General features: G+C 44.4%; 1 protein-coding gene and 1 pseudogene across 4 annotated transcripts in view; both read right to left on the reverse strand.

Moving 5' to 3' along the window:
- LOC147728083 (broad substrate specificity ATP-binding cassette transporter ABCG2-like) overlaps positions 1-26,423 on the reverse strand; it is a 756,857-nt gene that overhangs the window by 350,683 nt on the left and 379,751 nt on the right. The gene's annotated exons all lie outside the window — the stretch shown is intronic.
- On the reverse strand, positions 3,192-12,624 carry LOC147728084 (uncharacterized; annotated as a pseudogene).

A 26,423-nucleotide genomic window follows, 5' to 3' on the forward strand; every position in this document is an offset into this window, starting at 1 on the left:
GTGATAGAAATTCTAAGGTCGCTCCGATTTCAGAGCAAACACAAAACACTATATGAACAGTAGAAGATGCTTCGACTCAGGCACACTGCACCGTTAGACTTGATAGACAGAGGTGCCAGATTGACAGCCAATGACAAATGCAGCCTTCCTTCAGAAGGAAATACGGACAGCAGCTCAAGCTAATCACAACACTAAGGCGGGCCAAGCCAAACTCAGCAGGGTTCATATTGGCCAAGATTTTGCAGACAAGAGGTCCAACTCAGAATGACTGAATTACAGACTGCAAATATGCGAGACAGCTTTTTCTCCAGGAGAAAACAGTACACAAATAGACATCCAAGATCTATCTTTGTCCGAGGAAAGTTCAAGCTTCTTTTTATTATTATTTTTGTTTTTAAAGAAATGGAAGAAGAGCTACAAATGACATGCAGAAAAGTGGGGTCACAGTGGGGAAGGGGTGATGGGGTCACAGTGGGGAAGGGGTGATAGGGTCACGGGGGGGGGGGGAGTTGATAGTAGGTTGCAGGGTTTCAGACTGTGGGCACTCTAGAGAGCAAAAGTGCTCACCTACCAGCACCTTCAACCCTCGCAAACATCTGCAACGATCAATAATTATAATAACTGTTTTTTACACAACGCTTTATACCAGAGTTCTGCGGCTTCTAGGTGCTAAAAATATTCAGGCTGGTTTTCCCATAACTATCCGACAGACAACCCAAAAAGAATCCAAACATAGGGCCCAGGCTCGCTCCCCGAGGAATATATTTCTCCTGGTACATTGCAATGTGTACACAAAGCATCCTTAAATATAACTCAGTGACATAGTTTACCCGAAGAGCACATTAGCACTGGTTCTGCTCCGAGAAATCTAAAGCTAGTCAAATATTCTCATTTCGTAAAGCTATCATGATATTGTCTATCTTGCACAGGTGACTAAGCTATTGCTCCTCCAAAGAATATTCAGGGTACAGCACCTTTTCTACCACAGAGTCTGGCAATCGCATGCCTGATATAGTAATCCGATGAACTGCCTCCTTAACAGCCAAAAAATAAAAGTATGCACGTCAATTTCAAGTGTGGTGCTGTCTCTCATTAAGGCTGTGAACTACCCCAAAACCTTGAAATCAACCAACATTATTTTGCTTTTCACAAAAGTGATACATTGCGTAAGGCTATGGAAATGGTTTTTTAAAAGTGCTGAATAATGAGTGAATATAATGCTGTGTCACTGTGGGTTTGCAGTCATGGAGAGAAGTGGGTTCACGTGAGCGAGGCTGAATCAGCAATTAAACACTTTCTACTTTTAGCCTCTTGCCTCTGTCAGCAACAGTACTGGAGTGGGGGCAAAATACTTCTTCAAAACGGGCAACATCCGATCTGTTGGCTGAACTTGTCTTGCAAACAATCCCTTTCCTGCATCATGACAACTGTTCACCCAAACATTATCCCCCAGAAATGTGTGAGCAGTGACAAACCCTCGTGTAACTGACCGTCAGTAGGGCTGGCATTCTATACGGGCCACAGGTCAGCAGCGCCAAGGGAGGGAGTGTGTATTTTTTAACCACGCCACACACCTAGGCTAAAGGATGCTACATATTTACTACAGTATCTCCCGCCTAAAATATTAACAATCACAGGCACCTCAGTTGTTGCAGAGGAACACTCTGCACCTGCTTAGTCCGTCATAACCAACAACCTAAGCCTGGATGACAGGGATCTTTGGGTTGTAGCAGAGAAACATTAGCAGGTACATTTTAGTTTCTCATGCTTTTTTTCTGCGCACAGAAGCAAAACGTGATAGTATGTGTCGAATAAATCTGAGAGGAAAGCAAGGTAATAGAACAGTCAAAGGTTGTGAAAAATGATTGTCCAGTAATTTGTAAGTTCGGAAAAACATGAACGACAACACAAAATCAATAAATATGGCGATGTATAGCTATTGTAGTGTCCTGCTGGACACTTTCGACAACACAACCGATATATCCCCATCACAGCGTGCAGAGATGACTTACCTTGCACGGCAAGGAAACTAAGCATCGTTCCCCCTGGTTAGCGCCCATCTGGAGTCCATTCTGACAGAGAATCCAGCAGTCTGTCAAGTCACTGGGCGTGACCCACTGCAACTGGGACCTTCACTAGTAAAAGCACACAAGTCTGCTCTCAAAGAGGTACACCCAAAATATATTCCCAAACCGGACACGAGGGTGACAACTGTCACCGCCTCCTACCACAATGGGGAGACTGACTGTTGGTGGCAACGGATTCTCCTCCGGGATGATACCATACCTGTGGACAGGAGACTACGCGCAGAATGGTTGTCCTCCAGTGGACACAGTGACATTTGCACAGGATAGTGGCTGACTTTTAGGTTTTCTTTGTCTTTCCTTTTGGACATGACCAGGGTCGGACTGGCCTATAGGACAATCTGGCAATGCCATAAAGGCTGGTCTGGCAGATAACATAATATGTCATTGTAAAGGGAACGCTCATCCGTAGGCATCTTGGCGCTGAATAACAGATATTTATTGTTACTCAACTCAATTGTACTCATTTTATCGACCTTAGATAGATGAAAGGCTGAGTGGACCTGCTGGAATTTGAACCTGTAACCATGACGTCGAACACAGTGGAGGCATTATTTCACTGAGCAACCATTCCCAGATGAGTGTGTGAGCCGTTTTCTGGCTGTTTGTGGGTCTGTTTTATGGTATGCAAGAGTATTTTTCACTGTTGGTCTTCCTTGATATTACAGTACAAATGCATGTAGTCTCCCATACCTTGCAAAACACTTATACAGCGTGTCTTTACAAGATAAAAGCAGCCGTGATTTGCAAATGTGAGCCATTTATTTTACCTATCTGACTCGATAATGGAGGCCACTTTTATTTTGGTGTCCGGGCTATATACTGCCCAGTCCAACCCTGTGCATGGCAGCCTATATGCTGCCTGACCCTGAAACCTTAGCTCATAGACCCAAAAAAAGAGGTGGGTGCTTTAGACTATTTATCAGGAGAGCTGAACCAGGGGTCCTGCTTGGTTTTGAGAGCCCAAATAAGAGCCAAGCCCAGAAAAAAAACAATAATCACGAGAACCACGAAAATATGTTTTTGCAACTCAAAGAAAAAACAAATGTTGTGCTAAATAAGTGTACAAATAAGCCACAAGTTTTTAAAAATTAATAAAGTAATTGTTTATTTACTGAGCATTTGTGTTTCTAATTTCTTAAAACCATTGCAGCGGTTTGGTTGTATTAAGGCAAGCATTTCAACATATGCAGGTTTTAGGCATGCCCACCTACCTACTACTAATAATGACACTAGTCTTGCTGGACAGCCATTCACTGGGAACAGAGTTTGTAGTTCCACTGAGATACTACAGGGCTAACTGTGAAAGGAGATGACATTTTGTCGAGTTGACCCCACCATAAAAAGACATCCGTTGTGTGATCCCCAATATCTTCAGAGATGCACTTACTCGTCTACGTTAGATACGGTCTATTCTTTTTTGTGTTTTCGGATTCCTCTTTTCACAATCACTTTCCAGAGGTCAGATCTTGGCTTTTTTGGGCGGTGGAGGCCCACACTCAATCTTTTGTGCAAGAAATTGTTATGCCCACCACCTGCTGAATTTCTAGTTCCAGTTCCTAAACACGTATATCGGCTGATGATGTCCTTGAAAACCATATGTTTTGAATCTAGGTTCCAGTATGACTGCCTTACCTAAAATGCCATGCTTTTTAATGCTTTCAAATCAAACAATACTAGATCATTTCCAGTGCCACAGGACAATCGAATTACAGATCTATGGATGTAGTGGCTTCTCTCTTACGCAGGAAGTGCAGCCTCGGCATCACTTATATTGCCATTATGAATGTCATCTTCTACTGCTCGGAGAGTGTAATGTTCAATTATTTCACTCAGAGATCGTTGAATTTCAATTAGTAATAGAATCAACAAGGAACATGTTGCATTTGACTGGCAGAATCATTTTCCAGTGGCAATTAAAATGGCTCCAAAATGTCTAACCTTTCGTTCAAGTTATTTATCTACCTCTTGTGCAGTTATTCCCAGTAGAATAGACTGTGCCCTGCTTTTGAATGCTGTAGACCATGCCATTATAATGGCAATCCGACCTCCCAAACATTCCTCAGTATCTGGCCTCCTTCAAGATCTTCATTGGATTAACGCATCAACTTCAAGGCCCTCTGCTTCATGTACAAGATTAAGAGCGACACAGGCACTGCATTTTTACAAAAGCTAGCTGTGCCCTACCTTCCCTCTCGTAAACTGCGTTCTAGCAACCAGTCTCTTTTTTTCAGTGCCTAAATTCAGACGCGCACACATAGGTGGCTAGTCATTCTCTTTTATCGGTCCCAAACTGTGGAACACGCTTTCTGAGTCAATCAGAGGTTGCAACTCACTGAGCTTGTTCTGCAAATAGTTAAAAAATTGGCTATTCTAGGTAACTCAAGTAGGTTACTAACCAATGTCCTCCAGCACTGGGAAACCATAGAGGTAGCTATGCACTAAACAAGAATTAATAGGAATAAAAATAACAACTTGCTCAAAAATTCTCTTTTTCATCCCTTAAACAGTTATTGCACCTTGTAACCATGTCCATTTTAAAATTTTCTTCAGGTAGTTTGTGTCCTGCATGTCTTTCAATAAATCAGCAGCTGCAAGACTATTCTGAAGAATGTATTAATATCACAGACTTATCAAAAATCGTGTACACTGATCTAACTTCTCTTACGCCTTTGGTCATAATAAGATGCAAACAGTGCCACATATATCTGATATGTTTGTCTGTCAGGCCAAGAAAGATGTATTCACAATATTAGATCTATTATCTTTAGTGAGGGCACATATTGTTTCGAGAGGAATACCATATTCCTGAAGAACTGAAGAAATCTGTTTTACTGTGCCTTCAGCTCTGTGATTTTTGAAAGACCACACCCCAAACATAATTTGTCCTGCTGCCAGTAGGTTGAAGGTCATGACCAGCTAATGCTAATCACAAATCATATGCTTGTGATGTCCACATATACAAAATAAAGCAATATGACCTGGCTTTGATAACTCCCTCAAAACTTTTCTTTTCTGTTAGTATTCCCTTTTCGGTACCCACAGCTTTCTGATTATCAGCGCCGGGACACCCCGTTGGGGCAGCTGCGCGCTTTACAAAATTATGGGCCCATTCAATATGCCTGAGAAGGTCAGTAGTGGTGAAGCCTTTCACGTTAATACAGGTGCTCTTACATTTTCTGCACACACTGCAGATGAATTCAGTAACATCAGTGTTAGAAGTACGGCACTGGTAAGCGCAGTGAGGCAGGGCGGGGAAGTCGACAGACTACGGAATAGGTATAGTTAAAGAAATAAAAAATACCTATTCCGTCATCTGTCGACTTCCCTCCCTGCCCCATCACGCCCCGCCGATCTTACCTGTGCCGCACAGACTAAATGATAACATCCTTGTCCATTCCTACTACAAGTACTCGAGTCAGAGGTTGACTGCCTAATTTCTAGGGCAGTGCCTGAGACTAATATTTTAGATCCTGCCGAGATTGGGGTGTTATGGCTGTGTCATCTCCACTTCTGCTCTGATGCTTTGGGCGCTGAAATCTCGCCTTAGGAGCGTTTTGTTCCAAAATATTTATTTCTTCTGGGGACAAAATGAAACTTTAATGAGATGTGTGCAAATGGATCCCTTACTACGCAAAGCACACAATCTAACTGAGTGGAGTGCCAGAGCCATTATCTTCAGTTTGAATGGAAATCTTGCAGCAAAGAGGGTCTTTTCTAAAAGCCCATTTGTGCCCTCAGCTGCAAAGACAATTGGAACCATGGATGTCATTTAGGGGTCGTAGCGACCCCTGGCTTGCCCTTTGCTACCCCTTATACTCCCGTTGCGACTCATGGCCTCAGAGGGGCAGCTGGGGCTCCACTTTCTTTTTTTGTCAATTTTTTAATTACATTTATAGTGAATAAATAAAATATATTATTCCCTAATAGTGTAATAAAAATGGAGTACAATAAGCTGGAATTTGCCCTTCTGTGGCAGCTGAGGTAAGTAAAAAATGCTTTTAAATGTATTATGTGTACGTACTTGTGGGTGACTGTATGTTCGTGTGTGAGAGAGTGTATATGTGTGAATCTGTGTGTACGTGTAAGTATGTGTGTGTAAGTGAAGGTGAAAGGGTGGGTGACGTCACTTCCGCTAACCCTGGCATCTCAGTGAATTAACGCCCATGGTTGCACACTCAATGAAAGTATGCCATCGGGCCATGTTCATTCAGGAACTGTCTCCCCTGCTGGAGGACAAACCAGAAAAACCACATTTCATGGAAAGCAGGCACAGAAAGAATGACAAAATATTAACAGAGCCATAGGGGCGTATCGTGTTCCTCATTAATTAATCTCACCTGCAGTGTTTAAGCACAACGATTCCCTTAATCTTACCTAATAGAAACAGCAATCCAGTGATCTCTCACCCTGCATGTGATCTAAAAGGCTCCACTGGATTCCTCCTGTCATCCTTCTCAGGACACTCTATGCTTGCCTTTCAAGTCTTACTTGCTCCTGCTGAGGATGTTGTGACTTCAATAAATTATTCAGAACATTTGTAAAGTGTGCTACTGAAGGCGCTGGGGGGGGGGGGGGGGGGGGGGGGGAGGGGAGGGAGAGGGTGCTGCTACTGCTCGAATAGCCAGGTCTTGAGTAGCCTCCTGAAGGTTAGTAGTTCCTGAGTCTGCCGAAGGGGGATGAGGAGGGTGGTTGAGGTCTTGGCGGCGAGGTGGGAGAACGATCTGCCGCCGGTGGTCGTTCTTCGGATGCGGGGGACGGTGGCGAGGGCGAGGTCGGCGGAGCGGAGCTGGCGGTTCGGGGCGTAGAAGGTGAGACATCTGTTGAGGTATGCCAGTCCGGTGTTGTGGAGTGCTTTGTGTGCGTGGGTGAGGAGCTTGAAGGTGATCCTTTTGTTGACGGGAAGCCAATGCAGGTCTCTCAGATGTGGTGTGATGTGGCTGCGGCGAGGAATGTCGAGGATCAAGCGTGCAGAGGCGTTCTGTATGCGTTGTAGTCGTCTCAGGAGTTTGGCCGATCTTCCTGAGTAGAGGGCGTTTCCGTAGTCTAGCCTGCTCCTGACGAGGGCCTGGGTGACCATTCTTCTTGTTTCGGTGGGGATCCACTTGTAGATTTTGCGGAGCATGCGGAGGGTGTTGAAGCAGGAGGGCGAGAAGGCGTTAACTTGCTTGGTCATGTCGAGTGTAGAGTCGAGGATGAACCCTAGGTTGCGTGCGTGGTCGGTGGGTGTTGGTGCTGCTCCATGGAACTTGTTCACAGGTTTCACCCATCTCCTTCGATTTTAGCTCAAATAGTCCAAAAGATGCCTCAGTGTCTGGGACTGCCGAATTGGTCTCCACCGATTTTCTAGTTTGTTTAATAAGTTGGAAATTAACTTTCAACATGAAAGGGGAGCTAGTACTTACACCCTCTTTAAGTGTTCTGTTAACCAAAGTACTTTGCAAAAGCCAACATTTCTTTTTTCAGGGATTTCCTTTAGGGAAAACCTGTTTGGCCTGGTGAATCCCATCACAAATACATTTCACACTGTCCAGACCTGAGAGGGTAGTGATAGATGGGGTAATTTTAAATTCCAAGGGCCCCTGCATTGACACTAATCTAAGGGTTGCCACCCTTCCAAAATATAAATACCTTCCAGTTGCAAGTGTCTGCAAAGGCCTGGGATTAAGGAAACTATCTAAAGAGAACTTCAGTAAAAAAATCATTATTCATTTGTAACATTCCCTTTCTGTTTTTCTAAACTATACTTATCTCTGGCAAACATTTTACAGTACTTTCATATTTGCTCTTTGAAATATGTTCTGATCAGGGGGAAAAATACCAGCTTTCAGTGACTTTCCATATTCTTCTACAGGCCTGGACATTAAAATGCTGGTAGAAAGGGGAGTGGTGCAGTAGCGTAAGACCATCTTGCGGAACCAGGCACCGCAGGACGGTGCAGAGCAGCATCCAGAGTTGCTGAGCTCTCCTCATGTGGCAAGCTGCTGTGGGAAGGGGTGGAGGCCTGTGTCTGCAGTCGCGGCTGCAATTGGAGAGGGTTCCCTCTCGAGCAGCAGACAGCCAGGATGGTGACCGTGGGATGGTCGTGGTGATGCGGTCCGGTGTACCGCCAGCCCTAATGGTGAGTGGAGTCGCAGCCCCCGCCTCCCCCCGGTCGGAGGTAGGGGGCTAACAGCGATTCTCCTCCTTACCGGAGATAGAGGAGTGAGGTCTTGGGTCACACAGTGTGGTGAGAGTAGTGGGAGGCACGAGAAAAAGTGATCTGGTCTACCCAGTGTCAGAGCAGTCAGGAGAAGTGGAGGGACCGAGGAGAGTATGTGGAGGTCCTTGGTTGACCGCATAGCACAGGGACTGGACCCGGGCTCCCCTCCCCCCAGTTCCAGGTGGGAGAAGGATGCTTGTGCCACCTGTCCTGAGCAGTGGGGGCTGGATTTGGTGGGCCTGCCCCTCCTTGCTAGGTTGTTGTTGGACAGTGGCCCCCCGAGTAGGAGGAGTGTGGTCCTGGGCCACTTGGTGAGAGCGGCAGGAGCCTCGAGCTACAGTGATCTGGCATCCCCAGTATCAGAGTAGGAAGGAAGAGTGGAGTGAGCAGAGAGAGAAGGTGGGGGCCTTTGATCAATCGCAGGACACTATGACTTGACCAGGGTTCCTCTCCCCACCAGGATCCAAGAGGGAGAAGGCTGCTCGTGCCACCCACCTCGAGTAGTGGGGATCAGGGTTGGTGACAACTTGTTGATGGGCACTCCAGCCGGTGAACTGGAAGGCGGTCCTTGCGGTGGTGGCGGCTGACTCGTCCCTGCAAAGTCTCACAGCCCTAGATACCATAGCACCAGTAACAACATGGTTAGGATTAAGCCCCCTACCAAACAGGGCAAGCTGGACAAATATACTAAACCCCTGGGGCAGCTGCCTCCTGGAGAAGCAGCTAGGTGATTGAGGGGGTTGCCGCAAGAAACATTGGAGGAAGACCCGAGAGCGGGTACAGAGGCCATTCTGCTGGCCAATGAATCCACATGCCTATCCCTGGAAACTAAAATAGGAGTGGTGGGCGTGGCTCTCCTCCGTCAAGATCTAAGGAGAGCCACAGTCCGTGTGACAGAGGCGAAAACACGAATGAGTGCAGTGGAAGGTGCAATGTAGGAGCTCACACGTATGGAGCTGACGGCTCGCATGGAAGACACAGAAGGACGCTCTAGACAGAATAACCTGCAGTTCTTGGAATTCCCAGAGGGAGTGGAGGGTTTCCACCCAGTACAGTTACTGGAGAAATGGCGGAGCTCCTTCCTGCGTCCACGTTAGATCTCAATGTGCTTCTTGATTGAGCAGGTCCACCCCTCTCTGGCTGCAAAACTCCCCCAGAGGTGCCCAAGAAAGATGATTGCCTGTTTCTTGAATTACAGGGACAGAGAACTGGTTCCTCGTACGGTTGGGACCTTGGGAAAGGTTAAACACAAATCTAATTGCATCCTTATCTTTCCAGACTACACCAACCAGGTGCAGTGCCAGCAACAAACGTATGAGGCAGTGAAGCAGAAACTACGTGCAATGGATATTAAATACATGCTGCTCTACCCGGGGGGAAGTAGAGAATGGGTTGAAGAGGGTTGAGGAGTGCCCCTCAAAGAGTCTGGAAAGGAGGCAAGACAGCCCTCAGAGCCCCGCAGTCAACCCTTAGGAGGAACTTGAACAGAGGAAGAGATGCTGAAGAGGGGAGTCAGGTGGGGCGGGAGAGTCAGAGGTCCAAGACTCAGGCAGGGTCTCACAGGAGAGAGAGAGAGAGATAGATAGAGAGACAGAGGGCCACTCCTCAGCTCAGACACAGAGATCAGGTGCTTGGGTGGGTCCACCCACAATCTGGAGCCTCGGATACTAAAACCTAAGCGGTGCCTGGGTAATTCGCTTGCCCTATGATGTTTTCAGAGGTGTACCAGAATTGTGCGAGTGTGTGTGGGGGAGACAACCAGGGTGATTGTTGATTTGTTGTGAAAAGGTTTTGTAGGTTGGCTTAATGTTGAGAGGGTGGGGAGGGCAACAGACCTTTTCTGAGTTGAGGCAGTGAGTAATTTGAGGGCCATGTCAGGGATATGTGGGGGAGGGAAGAACAGTTGGGGATGTTTTTACATGTTTGTACACAGTTATGCACCGCAGGACACACAGTCCCATTAGAAAATGTGACAGTAGGAAACAGCAGTAGGTGACCACACAATTCTGTGATCCCTTGACAATGCTTTCATGGAACATCAATGGCCTTGGATGCTATTTCTAGGGGCACTACTGCCACAGGCCAAACAGTGACCTCCCCTGGACTGGTCCTTACTCTTTTTGTATCCCCTGGGACATACTGGTTTGAGAGTACCAACCTACTATGCACCACAGTGAGACTGGCACAGGTATTTCTTAGGACAGTGGCTTGGATTCCATTCACCACTAGGTGATGGAAGTGTCTATTCCACTCTGGAATCTCCAACTCACCTTTTGGGCCCATTTTACAGTTGAAGGCTATGTGGACTTTCTCGTCTGAGGGCCGACTCACATAGGCAACACTGACAACCCCGGGAGATAGATTAGGGGCTTTATTTTTAGGACAGCTAGAGTCCTTGGTGTTGTACCCTGTCTTTTGACAGTTGTGACACCATACCCTATTGGGATCCCAATTCTCACCTTGTTACCCAGGTTTAGTTTGTGAGGTGTCTTTGGGCCCACCCTCCTGGATAGGGTTTTGGGGAGCTACCTGGGACTCTTTACTTGTAGATTTAGGAGATTCACCCTCTTTCCTGTGGGGAGGTTTTGTAACTCCTTTCTTTTGGTCACCCCCAGTGGTTGTTGTCGTCCCCCTAGTCTTGACCCAGTGGTGTGCCTTCTTTCCCAATGTTTGGGGAGAAATTGTACCTAGGTCTACCAAATACTGACCCAACGTTTCATTAGTGCAATTACTTAAAATGCGCTATTTCAGAAACAGAGTATAAATCTCACCATAATCATGCAATTCACTTCCAGTTACCCAGCCACCTAGTGTTTTACTGATTAGTCTATGAAGTCAACCCACAACTGACTCGAGGTTTTGTGAGACCCCCTAAATCTAAATCTATATTCCTCAGTTGTGAGTCCAAAGCCCTCAATCAGGATGCCCTTCATGAGGTCACAGGACTCAGCATCTTCCCTAGTAAGGGTTAGGAGTCCAACCCTCTAGTTACCAGTGAACAGTTCCCAAAGTAATGCCCCCAGAGTAAGTTCTTCACTTTTCTTATTCCACACACTCTCAAAGGCTGTAAACCATGTGATGATTTTGTGTGGGGTCCTTTAGGGTGGCACAATACATGCTGCAGTCCTAAGAGACCCTCTCTGGTCACAAGGCCCTTGGTACCACAAGGCCCTTGGTACCACTAGTACCTTGAACAAGGGGCTTATAAGTGGGCCAGAGGTGTGCCAATTGTGGAAACAATGGTACAGTTTAGAAAAGGAACACAGGTGCTGGGGCCTGGTTAGCAGTCAAAATGCATCAGAAATCTGGCAACTAGTGGCAGTGTTACTGCCATAGAAACCCAATTTCCTATACATCCCTTCTCTTCTGGGACTGGCTGTCAGACAGGCACACCCCTGGTTACACAGCCGCCCTTAGAGTACTCTGAGGAGAACTCCAGTCCATGCTCAAGGAGAACTTGGGACTGGAACAAAGTGGGGTGTTTTAGGTCCCACTGTTATACAAATATTGTTGCCTGGGGATGTGGATCCACTGTCTCAAACATCAGAACCAGTTAGGACAGCTCTTTCGCAAATGTACTTCCCACACTTCTCTTGAAACTTAGCCCTTGTGAAAAGTGATTCTTCTCAGGCACATAGCACCAAGGGGGTCTCCAAGCAGTACCCATCAACAGGGAACAATGAAGTGTGGGATCTCTGCACATGACAATTATTAACCTTTCTAAAGCTGTAAACAGTGACAGATAAAAAAGGCAGGTTTCACCTTGACTATACGTCCAACTTCAGAAAATGAATTTGCTTACATATACATCTTAATGACCGCTTATACTAAGAAAATGCAAAGCAACATGTTCCTTAGTGTGTACCAATGTATCGTAATAATCAACTGTGCATTGCGCTAACTGATAGGGAGGTGGCACTCCGGTCCGTTGATTAGTCGTCAGCAAGAAAAGTACCAAACTATCTTGAAAGTTGGGTCATCAATGAAACCTGATCCCTAGTCAACAGGGCAGAGTAAAATCTAATCCGTTAACAACTGACCACTGTTTTGTTCTTTGGAACAAAAGGAGCAAAACGTGCAATAGATACATTTGGTAAATTCTACTGCAGCTCTGTCGATCTTTGTGCAGCTTTGGACCTTCTGGATTGAAACCTGCTGTGGGACAAACATCAATAAGACTATAAGATTCATAAAGATCTTTGACATATTTGCCTGCTCCACTCCCAGAATTGGGTCCAAGTTGATCTTAATGGCAGGCTTATTCTGTATTCTAACATTCCAGTTAAAAACGGTCTTAGCTGCCTGGGAGAAGGAACAAGGGTTTAAACGGTAATCCATCATGGCCAGCACTATAGACCATGCCCACAAGACCGGTAATACTTCAGTGTTTCCTGGAAGGAGGCGGACAAGTAGCCACACCCCTCAGGAATTCAAAGGGAGAGTTAGGAGAATAGTACATCGTTGCGGAAATCGCATAGAGGACAGGACGCCTCGGAATCCAGAGCTATCAACGAGGGAGAAGTACAACAGCAGGACGATACAGATGAGGGAGAACCGGAGGACAACACCTTTGGAGGAACAACAGCTGTGCAGGAAGGTGGAGAGACGTGTGGTTTTTCTGACAAAAAGCGTTGTGGGACCAAGCTGGCAGAAGGAAGCAGGCGGCTTTCCGAGAATGGTCAGATGGGAGACTGCGGATGAACCAGAACTGCTGTGTACAGCCATCCAGCCCGACGGCCAGGAGAGTGACACGGATGCCCCAGGTCCTAACACCACGGCCCAAGATATGGGTCGTGACCAGAGCCAAGTGTCGGGCTGCAATCCATTTGGTGGGGTACCACAAGCGTCTGAGAACATGCTTGGGAGAGGGGAGGAAAAAACATGCTGTAGCACCAAGGTGACTATACCCTCATCCCCCTCTGTGCATAGACACACTCTGATTAGTGGATTAGTGGAGGTGGCACTCTGGTCTTTGCATTATAAGCACTGATAATTTTTCTGTCCCGTGATACGCAGGGTTAATAACAAGAACAAAACCATATTGCTACACGTAGGCTTATTTAAGAACTTAGAGCTATTTGTTTAAGTTACTTATACTGTTTTATTGATGGAGTTTTACGAGAGCCATTAGGCAAAGTAGGCTTTCACATTAAAAGTTCGGACTATTTGTCTTCCCTGTGACAAAGAACCACTTTACAAAACTCAGGCTCATGTAAGACTCTTGAGCAATTTGACTAAGTTATACACACGATCTCATTAATGGAATTTCACGAGAGCTACAAGAACAAACGAATGACATCATGTAGCTTATGTTTAGCTCTGCATATAATCAATGAGTGATAACGCACGAAGGCTCATGTAAGATTCTTGAGCTATTCGACTAAGTTACACATACGATCTTATTAATGGAATTTCACGAGAGCCATTAAAACAAACTACTGACATTATGTAGCTTATGTTTTACTCTGCATATAATCAATGAGTGAAAATGCTGAATTCATTTGATTATATCTCATCGGTTTTTAATCTGCGTCTTTACCAGAGTTGCTGTTTTAATCACGAGCAGAGGAGATTACTTATCTTCTGAAGGTGCACTGCATGTGTGCTGGGTATGATTGAGTAAGAATTATGTGACGGACAGTTATTCCATGATAGATTGCCTCATGGACATCACTTTTTTGTTACAGAGCGGGCCCCCTTCCCTGAGTAGTGACCAGGTAGAGGTGAGGTTGACACCCAATTGATATGGGTAAGTGCTTGTACTCCTTAGACTTGGTTAAAACCACGTGTGGGTTTCATTTAAGCCCTGTTATAAGAGAGAGGCGATTGCTTGGGTGAATGTGTCAGGTGGGTTAACTTTTGTTTTGAATAATTGTACATTGTTTTTACAGGTACCCGGTAATCACTTCCACACTTGCCCAGTTGGACATTACCGGTGCAGTATATGATAAGTTTTTACATTCATCACTGTATAGTTTTTCACTATTAGCAGCAGCTTTATATATTTTGTTTGTATGGTCCTGAAGAATGCCCAGATACTTTAGATCCTTGCGAGGGCAGAAACATGTCGACCTAATTTCACTGCTTAACATTTGATAGTCTCCATTGTTAGCATACTGCTTTTTAATCATTACAATGGCACTCTTGGAGTAAAATTGATATAGAGTTCCCTTAGTCATTTTTAATCACACCCTTTTGTATCACTCAGCGCTGCACTTTTTCTTCTTTATTTAAAAAACCCTTTTCACATGGCATAAAGATATGCCTTTGGGTTTTATGTTGTACTCTGTGGAGTCATCAGCCATCCTCTAGCTCTTCAATTAGCTAAGGGTACCCTAGTCAATTCTGAAGACTGAGGTCCCTGGTGAGAAGAGGCCAGACCCAAATGATGAAACATCACAATCTGTGAATGATGGGTTCTGGCAAAAGAGGTTCTCTTCTCGAATAGAGGAGGCTGTTGTCTTAATCTGTGACACTCATTTATCCCTACCCTTTTCCCATTCTCCCACCGTTCTTTCTAGACCCGAGGTGTTTTGTGGTATATATACTCTGGTCGGGTGACCATTAAGAAGACATCATTTACTAATAGTCTGTTATGGGGTGTTTTTTCCTCTTTTTTTTTGCCCTGAGTCACTTGACGCTTCCAGGACACCTGGAAAGAGGGCCCTCAGAGAATACCCTGAGCATTCAGCCAGACTGGGATTCTGACAAACGACTGCTATATTGACCTCAAATAAAAGATATCATTATAATGAGGCCACTCAGTTTGTAGGTCATCTTTTCTCCTTACACTACTAGTGTGGTCTCAGAAGTGGGATATCCCCCCAACACTGTGTCGAAACATGACACAACCTGTGCCTATAGAAGGGACAATAACCCAATTAGCAAAGGGGCAGAGACATCTGCAACCAGTTATGGAGCAGCAGGCACAGACAGCCCAAGGGGATCAGGAGGCATTGCAAGAAGACCTAAATGACCAATCCAGCTCATTACTATCAACCAGCAGGTCCAAGAGACAGCCATCCTGAGATTGACCGTAGCCGCTGTTAGAGCTAGAGTCAGGCCCAACGTCCCAAGTACAGTCTTGCAGAAATACCAGGAAGGCGATGACCCAGATTATTTTTTATGCACTTTGAAGGAGTAGCCACCACCGCAGCTTGGCCACCAGAAAGGTGGGACCAATACATAGCTCCATTACTATCAGGCGAATTGCAAGCTGCCTACCAGTCCGCCAACCCAGCCGGCACTACGACCTATGAAGACATAAAAAACCGTACTGGAACGACTAGGGTGTGACCCAAAGTATCATAGGGCCAAGTTCAGAAAGGAGAGGTGGGTCACAGGGGTCAATCCGCAAGCTCTTTATTACACGATCAGGGTCTCAGGTAATAGATGGCTATTACCTCACACATCTAGCATGGATGAACTGACAGAAAAGATGTATCTACAACAATTTCTGGAACCTTTACAGTTAGCGTCCATAACTGGGTGAAACAACACCCCACCTCACATCTGCAACAGCAGTAGAGCTCGCAAGCATCTTTCTTGGGTTTCTTGAGTTCAGCGCAAACATACCACGTTTCCCCTTCACACGCACTAGGGGAACAACCCATACAGAGAGCAAACAGCTGATGACTCCCCGACTTCCGCTAAACCTCCATCTGTACCCATCAGGCAGAGGCCACAATGTTACTACTGCCCAGAGTGGGGGCACACAGCTAGACAATGCCCCCACCGAACACCTACTGCAGAACCTATGGAAGTAGGTTACTCCAGATGTAGCATATATATTACGGGCAAACAACCAAAACAGTACAGGAAGATTTACCTTAATGGAAAAACGCAACAGGCTCTGCAGGGTGCCATTTTACTGTCGTAGACCATAAATTGATATCTAGACCTCAAATAAGGGAGGGCGAGCAGGTATGTGTCACCTGTGTCCACAGTGACACATAGACATATCCAGTAGCTGAGGTTCTATTAGATGTGGCAGTTGAGCCACACCCAAGGGTGGGTTCGGCTTATGCCTTCCCTACCAGAATCAGTAATAATAGGAACAGACCATCTCAGATTTGAACAGTTCTTAGAAGTTACGAAAAACTCTCTTCTCACATGGTTACAGGAAGCCCCATTTAACAGGAGTGTGGTAGAAAAGACTAAGACAAGGGACAGACAAAAAAATTCAAGACAAGAAAGAAGGAATGCTAAAAAAGCAAGTCCAGCTTTTGTTCTTTCAAACTAAGAAAGAAGCTGGAATAACCAGAAAAGCTTTAGAGCTGCCCAGTAAGACAACGGTACAGTAAAGTATGCCTAGGAAAGAACACAAGAACAGGAACCAAAGCAAGAAGGACTCTATTTCACAATAAAAAGGGGTTTGCTATATCAAGCAGTTAAGTGGGGAACAAACCGAAGTGTGCAGTTGTTATTACCAACTATCTTTTGAGAGCAAGTCTTACATCTACTTCATGACCAGATGGAAGGGGGACATTACAGTAAGGAGAACACCCTGAAATACCTGAACAACACTTTTTACTGGCCAGGGATCTATAGGGATATCATCAAGAATTGTTCTTCTTGTGTGAGGTGCCAATATATGGACCCAGCTAATGTGAGGAAAGCACCCCCGTTTCCACTGCCCAAAATTGATGTTCCACTTAAGAGGGTTGGCATAGACTTGGTGGGACCCCCTCACCCCATCCATGAGGCGACACCTTTATGTCCTGGTCCTGATAGATTATACTAGTCAATACCCCAAAGTCTTTCCTCTGACCAGCATGACTATAACTAACGTGGCCCAGGCCATGATCTATTTTATTTCAAGGGTAGGGTTCCCATCAGAAATATTACGGACCAGGAGACCCCTTTTATGTCCCGCTTTATGGCTCACATCTGGAAGGGTCCTGGGGATTGACCAGATCCCAACTTCTATATACCATCCCCAAACCAATGGCCTAATGGAGCTCTATAATAAAAGTATGATGCGCAAGGTCAATTTGAAAACAGGAAGGGACTGGGATAGAAAGCTGCCAGTGGTTCTCTTTGCAATATGATCGCATGAACAACAGTCCACGGGTTTCTCCCCTTTTGAATTGGTGTTCGGGAGGAAACTCAGGTCCTTTCTAAAGATGGCTGTGGAACTATGGGAGAATGAAGATGAGGAACGGAAACCCTTGTTTTAATATGTAGCGAGTTTGAAGAACGCCTTATCTCAGTTATGGGGCTTAGTATATGACCACATGGAAGAAACACAGGAAAGTCAAAGAAAGATATTATGACTGAAGGACTCATATGAGAATGTTTAGTAAAGGGGACAAAGTACTCATATTATTCCAATCCACAGGAAACAAACTCTTAACCCAGTGGCAGGGACCCTTTGTGATAGAAAAGAAAATAACCCCAGTTACCTATAGAGTCATGTTGCCCCTATGTTCTGGAGGTGAACAAATATATCATGTCAACCTATTGAAGAAGTGGGAGGAACCGCCCTCCTATACAGAGGATCATGTACCTATTCAATGTGTCAATACCACCACCCCGGGAGACATCTCTCTACTCTTCAGTCAAGAAACCGAAGTTGAAAGAGTATAGATGGGGCAATTACAAACAACTCACAGAGACAACAGCTCCTTTGCCTACTAGATAGGTATTCAGGCCTTTTTTCTACCACCCCGGGTTTAACTCCCCTCGTACACCACAATATAGTATTTGTGAAGAATCAAGTAGGGAAGCTAAAGCCATTCCGCATACCAGCAGCCCTAAAGGGAAGCTGTGGAGAAAGAAGTAACCACCATGTTACAGTTCAAGATAGCAAAGCTATTGGTGCTCCCCTGTAGTAATCGTTCCCAAACCTGATGGCAGCCTGTGTTTCTGCACTGACATTTGGCAAGTAAACAAGATCACCAAATACGAACACATATGCCATGTACCGGATTGATGAACTTACTGAACAGCTAGGGGCGGCTAGATTTAGGTCTACTCTTGATGTCACAAAGGGGTATTGGCAAATCCCCCTGAATTCCCAAGCCAAGAAGAAGACAGCTTTCTCTACCCCTTTAGTCTTGTACCAGTTTAAGGTCCTCCCTTTTGGCGTGCATGGGGCACCGGACACATTTCAGTGACTCATGGATAAAATCCTTGAACACTATAGGTATTATGCGGCCACTTATCTGGAAGATATAGTCATTTTCAGTCATTCCTGGGAAGAACACGTTTTGCACCTGGCCTCAGTATTTGGTGCTATAAGAGAAGCGGGTCTAACTATAAACCCCAAGAAGTCTATGTTGGCTAAGGACAAAATCCAATCCTGGGATATACAATACAAGCAGGACTCGTACAAACCAAAATTGACAAAATTGAATATATCCAAAAGATCCCTACCCCAACAAAACTGAACATACATTCCTTTTTAGGGTTCATTGGGTATTATCGTAGATTCATTCCCTGATTCTCTGCAATCACAAGTCCTCTTACAGATGTTCTTACTGATAAATATCTCTCACGTATACCTGTCTGGAATCAGGACCATGAAAATAGCTTCCCAGCCGTAAGGACATTATTTGTAACGAGCCAGTACTTCATTGCCCAGACTTCAACAAAACAGACGCCATGGGGTCTGTTCCCCGCTGAATGCTCTAAAGAGATTTGATTAAAAAAATGTGGTGGTTATTCATTTGTCCCTTTAAAAAAAAAAGCTATTTTAGGGAAGTTCTTACCCCATGTCCTTTATGGTGCTGAAATATTCTCATAAGATCCCAGGACTAATTGGAACTATATTGAAAATGTTGGTTAAACACTGTTTTCAGACCCCATGAGTTCTAAGATCCAATAATAAAGATTAAAAGTTTGCCATTCCCTTTTCAAAAATGCTCGGTAAACCCTGCGGCCAGCAGTTTTTCTATTCTTTAAACTTCTCTACATCCGAAAGAAAACTCTCACTTGTCTCCTGTAGAGCCATATTTAGCCACACGGTAATGGGCAGACTTTCAAACATTATCTGGGACTCAGTGTATCATTCCGAAATGGAGATAAACATATTAGAGCTAGGGAATTCAGTAACCTTGGCTACGTTTAAATGTATTTTAAACAAAAAAGTCTTGCAAATCAGTATGGCTAACTATAGATGTTATTTCACAAATAAAAGCTCAGTTGAAGGATTTGTCCACTGGCTTGGTGTTTATGGTATTTTTTGTACCTTTTTCTTCTTACATGTCCGAGATCCTCAATAGATGTTAAACAAGTCAAATTCTGGGAATTGAGATTGGCATTGATCTATCATGGAAGATCAAAGGTTTTAAAATGAACACTGCTCTTTTTTGCAGCATGAATGTCAGAAAAAATATTGTGCACTTCCTTCTGGATAGTGACGGTTTTTAAATGGAAAGGAAACAAGATTCTACATCTTATATTTATTTTTAAAATATGGAGGTTGCTCCAGACAGGAAGCTTTAAAACATTCTATTTTCGTTAAAAGCTCTTGACGTTGGAGTTACCCTTTGTCGTTATGTTAACATTTCCCAGAGAAGAACCTTTTTTCTTGTTTAAAAGTTTTTCTAATTTGTCTGGTGCTTTATTGCACTTATTAAATTAATTGATCACATGAATTTTAAATGCACTTTATAGCATTTATTCTTCAATTGGTTGTTTACAGTTTATCAGTGCTGTGATTGTTTTAACTCTTGGCACTTTAATGAATGCATTGCTGATTCTTTTCTTTGTAAAGTACCCAATGCCTTGTCTTCAGATCAGATGGTATTTTGTTATATGATGTTCTCCTTTTTAATAATCTGGTTTGTCACAACACTTTCTGATTGCTCATCAGATCTCGTGTGCTGACCTGGAAGTGGAAATCGGCGCACACAGCATGCAGCACAGAAAACTCGGGAGGGCAAGGAAGCCGTCTCAAGCTCGCTACCTTTCAATTTGTAGTCTACCCAGCCACAGTTCTCAGGGTGAGCCTCCCAGAATGGTGCCCTAATGTTGCCTCATTCAGTTGGGCGCCGTTTGTTTTGATGTGCCGCCTGCTATGGGGGCACAGAGTGGTGCTGTTGCGCCACGGCACCACAGCATCCTTGCTGCTGTGTCCTTGCTGTCCCTCAATACTGGGGGCCGTTAGGTGTTCTCACTCTGCCATCAGTGAGGTGAGGAGATGCTAGACCCCTTGGACCTCCCCAAATAGTCATGTAGGCCTGGAGAGGGGCAAGACAGCCACCATATCTTGGACCCTGGAAATCGGACGTTTAGGACCAACGGTGTGAGGTTTCGAGCTCTGTGTGTTGTTCGTCTGGCTTCTGAAGGCTTGGTGACCACCTTCCACATTTGAAGCACCCACAGGTGAGCTGAGCAAACGGATGGGGATACGTAAAGAGCCGAGGATAAGGCAAAGCGGTGCAGCACTGTTGGGAGGCCTAACACAGGTGAAAGTGAGTGTGGTAGCAGTGCTAGTCCTGTGGTAGAGCCAGAGTGGGGCGGAGGTGGCAGAGCTAGGACTCCTGGTGCGGCCTGCACTACTCTGCAAGCTCCCCTGCTCAATCCACACCACCCCTTGCATTCCTTTGACCTACCGTGCCCAGTGGTGCCTTGCAAGACTTTTAAACTGGCTAAGGACCCAAGCCTTAGCCCAAAAGATTAAGCCTATGTCCAAAGAAGTCCAAAGAAGAAAACACAAAAAAGTAACTCAAACACAGGTGAGAGGAAACACCTGGGGGGCGGGGGGCAACGGGATGACCCCTGCATCCCTACAACCAGACATAGGTCCCTTACTCACATAGAGGAAACGAAGAAGAGCACAGAACCCATTTTTATCAGGTTGGAAACGGTCACACAAGATCTTCATCTACAGGCGCTCTAGTGCCATGGAAAAAAAGGACTCCGCATCCATCAAAACTTTATCTGGCCAGTCTTAGCCCCAGCCCCAGCACAGACCCCACCAAGCACATAGATACCTACGAGCGGGCAGTCCACCACAAAAGGACCGGACTGGGGTCTGCCTAAAGAGGTGCTTGAAGAGGTGTAAGCTCGCCCCAAGAAACAGTGTGACAAAATCGCTGCTAATCCTAGTAATACCGGAGACAATGACCTCCCATGCAAGGCAAAATCAATTGAACTCTTCTTTTGAAATGATAGGTGTACTCAAGCCAGATTCTCTGATTTAACAGGGCCAGTACCTACAGAACCATTGGAGCACTGAACCTCACCCACAATGCCTACCCAAGCCTTGCCATGTTGACATTTCTCTTCACGCCCTGCCCCTAGCAGGGACATCTTAATCATCGAACTGTCATCATATAGCACATTAAGTGCAACACTGGAATGCAATCCTAGAGCAATTACTGGGAGAGTGCCCCCATCATACTCAAAGGCAGGACCCAGTCTCCAAGAAGACATAAACACTCCCAGAAACCAATATTTCCTAGTACCATGAGTCGCATGCTCACATAGCTACCATTCCTTCAGAACCAGCCCAGGTCCTGGTTCACCTCCAATGGAGGGCACAAAAAGCAACTGTGATATGTCACCACAAACGTTGATTACAACCAGTGTGTGCAAACTGAACAACTCTTCGGAAAGCTCGTCCACCGGCCAATAAGACGCGTATTGTCCGCCACTCTGTTACCAAAGATTACCAGCAGTCAGGAAGCCTATCTGGGTCAGTTGGTACACATGTTTAGCAAATACAAAGTCCAGGCTTACAAAAGGGTTTTTAGACTTTCATCGTATCTTCAGAGCTGTCAGAATTTGGGCTGGTGGTCCAAAAGTGGGAGAGTGGTGCATCCTTTGTAAATTACTACTATAGAATAATTAAGGCCCCTGCCAATACAATGTAAGCAGCCCTCGAGCCCATCTTTGTTCAAATTGGGAATTCTTGGTCATGATATTTACAGCACTCAATTGATACCCTTCAAATTGACCAAAATGTGTTAAACAGCTTACATGTGACATGCTCAAAACTTCCCTGAAAAAAACTAACTAAAAGACTTTCAAAGGCAAGCAACGTGGACAATCTTAAAAACTCGAGAACCCTGAAAGCTTTGGAGCTGCCATATGTCAGTGTACAACCGGATTCCCGAACACCACAACCCTATCTGTATAGCTTGCTCCACAAAGGATGCCTACAACAAATCCTGTTTGCAAGGCTAATAGGCTTACAAACTAAGGAAGTAAACCCGAGATGGCAGTCCCTTACAAAAATAGTGAACTTCTGACTCAGCAATTAAAAATATGAGTCTTTTAGCTACCTGCTATGCTTTATCTCCCATAGCAATGAGGCTGCAAATTTGGTGTTCACCATCACGGAGCCGATGGAACTGGCACAATTTAGTAAATTCATCCGTATCTTGCAGAAATGCCTAGAAGATGCGATTAATGGCAGCAATTTTCATTTAAAGTATACAGGTGCCAGAATAGACTGATAAATAACTGAACTATACTTGCCCAGCCGACTCACCGTCTTAGCTTGAGAACAAGTGTCTGCAAGTGCCATATAGTCCTGCAGGCAACTGACCCTAAGCTGTTTCACATGGGTCTGACGCCCAGTGTTGGCAACATACCAGCCAACTTTCCCATATTGGTCCATGAGAGACAAATGCTAGTCGATGGTAGGATGAATTTTAAATCGGAGGAAATTTTTATACACTGTCTGAACTTATTTAATACTGCCAACCTCTTACTTCTAGTAAGTTCATCACATTCAAGTTATGCACTTTAATACTGGATTTACTCAGCCTGTTTATAACTGTATTTCTTGGGTTTTATTGGTCTTACACATCAGCGTTTTTACTACTTGGAATACTGCGCTATCTTATATATTAAAAATATGTATTAATCATACAATAAAGGTTTTTCATACTAATGTGTTTTGTATTACTCTGAAATTCATATGAGAATATTTCTCTGAAATTCAATATAAGTATCTCTTCCTTTAAGCATACACATGGAACACCAAAATGTATGGATTTTAGCATCATCTGCATCAGCTGAAATGTGGGTGAGGCTCTGGTCTTCACTTTACTGATTTTTAGGCTTGCTGGCTATTTTGCATTACGTGTGTTTGATTACTATGTCCTATACTGCGTTTCTAGTTTCTTCTACCATTGTCAATAGAAAGCATCCCTTATCTGTAGCATCTACCAAACATTTTGCAGTAGAGCTGGCCTGACAACCCCTCATGGGATCTGCCGGGTTTATCAGGTCACATGGTACACAGTTTGCTAGCACAAAATAGCTTTTGTGGGGATGTTTAGAAAGGTATTCTCTGTTTCCTCTAACTTTCCTAATAGACACTTAAAAGAAAATGCCATCAAAGTGTAGGGAGGTGTGCAGAGAAGCTGGCTGGGCAGGCTGGGCATATTTTTGAGTATGCAATATGGATCTGCCAGACAAGGGGTTGCATTCATCCCGCAGGGGTAAAAAGAAATTAATCTTCAAGAATAAAGAAAACATATCTACTCGAAACCACCAAACTGACCATCATTGCATTAACAAGACTACTTGCCAATTCACATATATATGGTCTGAAACGCAACAATGTTACTTACTCTGCCAAAATAAGCTTTTGGAAATAGCATTCTTAACTCCCTTTGCTGAATGTTTTGTTTTATAGTTCATGACTCTGTGCTCCAGCTTGAGGCTGGTGCAGACTAGTAGCAATTTTGAAGTTTTCAATACACAGGGAGAGTTTCCGAGCCTGGAATGAATGAACCATGTTAATGTTTTGCTCCTTACCTTCAGCACAGGTACACATGGTTCTAACAGAGTTTTTTTCTTTGCTTTGTGTGCATTGAAAACTTGCCAGGCTGTTGTTTCAGCTAATATCTTATTCCGTATGTCAATATATGTTTCCATGAAGCACCCCCATTTTAAATGAAGTCCAATCAGGCTCGCCAGACAAAAAAAGTTTACTAACATTTTTTGGGTGTTGAAAGTCTGTACACTTTAGCCCTGTTACATAGTGGTAAAGGGCCTGTGCTTCACCTAAAAGCATGGTCAAACTGGCATCTTCCAAAATAGCATACTTAACTTACATATAAGTCCCTTGTATGTGGCACAAAATGTATCCAGGGCTGTAAGTTAAATGTCACTAGTTGGCTGAAGCATATATTGCGCCCATCCACTACAGTGACACTGTAAAACATGAATTCAGGCCTACCATTATAGCCTGATTATGGCAGTTTTAAGACTGCAGTTCGAACTGTCAAAATGACAGGTTAACACCCAGCGACCCCTATGTAGGCCTTGTCGCCCACAAGGCAGGGTCCACTGTATTTAAAAGTAGGTCATGTAGAAATGTAATGTTAACATGTCCTTATAGTATTTAGCACCCCAAGGCTATATTTCACCGCAGGCCCAGCTGCCCAATGTAGAAATCAAAGTACAGATTAAAATCCTTATACTTTACATTGGGAATGGGAAAAATAAACTACTATTTTAATTATTTTAATAAATCCAATTCAATGGTGGTCAGGGTTTTATTAAATATTAAGGAACATTAACTTTTATAAAGTTGCCCTTTTCCTTGCTGCCATAACTGTAGGCTAAATTTGCATTTACTCTCCCTCTTCTCCCAACCAAGAATTAGTAGATATGAAAAAGTTGGGAAATGCCTCCCTTGAGCAAACAACAGGCTGGTCTGAATGGGCAGAGATGGCCTCTCCGCACCTCACAGAATGTGCAGGCAGTGGGCCTCCTTTGCGACACTTTGGTGTCAAATCCTGCTTGACAGGTCTGCTGGGGTTTACATATAACACTGGAGGAGCACTTGAAAGGAAGGGAAACAGAACGCCAAGACAATTCTTGTGTATCCACTGTCTTTTCGCAGGAAAGACCTACTTTTTCTCTACAAGATCTCTATCTCTGTGTTTATTGTGGGTACAGTGTCTGCCTCAAACTGGATTTTAGCATTAGATGTGGGTAGGTACTAGGATTACCATAATACATTTCCCACATATACAACCCCGGACCTCAGAGACCAAGTTTAAGTAGCTGATGACTTTTGCCATGTTGAAAAAGCCCAAATTGGATAGGGATGGCCCAAGAACTTTTATCCCATTGGTTAGGGCATGTCAGGGAGTCATTCCCACTGACTATCTATGTCAAGCAGAAATGTGGCACCACCAGGAACCAACTTTAATATACTTCTTAACCTGAGGAAAATCAGGACAGAACCTGCTGTCTGTGACATGAAAAAAGCCCTGAAAGGCTGGACCTGCTCTCTCTTGTACCCATGACAAAGAAGTGGATCCCAAGCATCATAAGGCTAACTTTCTGTTCAAGCTACAAGGATACAACAAGCTACCAGAGACCTCTGATGCAATTTTCACAGAGATCTTTCCTGCCCAGCCGTTTAGTGACAATTGAACCTGGACTGGACAAACCGATTGGCCTCGGTCTGACACCCAGTGAGTCTCTAAGTGTCTCCTCTAAGGTCCTGGGGAGCTTTTGAAGTATACTTCTGTGGTGGATTGAAACTTAAAGAATATAAGTTAGGAGTTAAAATCGCTGACTAGGATGAACCTGGTTGGTATATCTAACTCATGCTTCATCTCGGTCTACATCAAATTGAGCCAAGGTTCCATCATTGTCATTTTATGCCTCTTGATGCTACTCCTACTTGAAACTTTAAAAATGTATATTCCCTTGATTGGGTTGTTGTCATTTTGTTTATTAAATTGGACTTAAAACTGTTTTGGTATTGCATACTTAACACATTGCTCTAAATTAAGTCTCTCTGCTGTGGCCATAGCTACAAGGGCGTTGAGTTCAATTAATTTAGTTGAGGGGTTTTTTCAGGGTTCACTCAGACAAGAGTTGTGATTATTCCTTGAGTTGGGTTGTCACCCACCTCAAATAATAATCCTATTTCTTACCCTTGCTAAATTCATAAACCCCAGAGCAGCGTATCTGATGAACAACCTTTTCCAGGCTTTGCACAGGATATGAAATTCACTCTATCCAGCAGCCTGGGCTAAAACAAAATATTTTTCCATGGGGAAACAAACAACTGTCACATTATAGAGGACACTTTTTCTTAGGCATCAATACACTGTCTCACACGGTGGATATTACTGTGCTTAAGTTATAAATAAAACAAAAAACTACACATGGTGTCAATTAATCTAACTCATGCAGGTCCTTCATTCATC

The sequence above is a fragment of the Lissotriton vulgaris genome, chromosome 3_1, assembly GCF_964263255.1.
Source record: "Lissotriton vulgaris chromosome 3_1, aLisVul1.2, whole genome shotgun sequence".
Lineage (NCBI taxonomy): Eukaryota > Metazoa > Chordata > Amphibia > Caudata > Salamandridae > Lissotriton > Lissotriton vulgaris.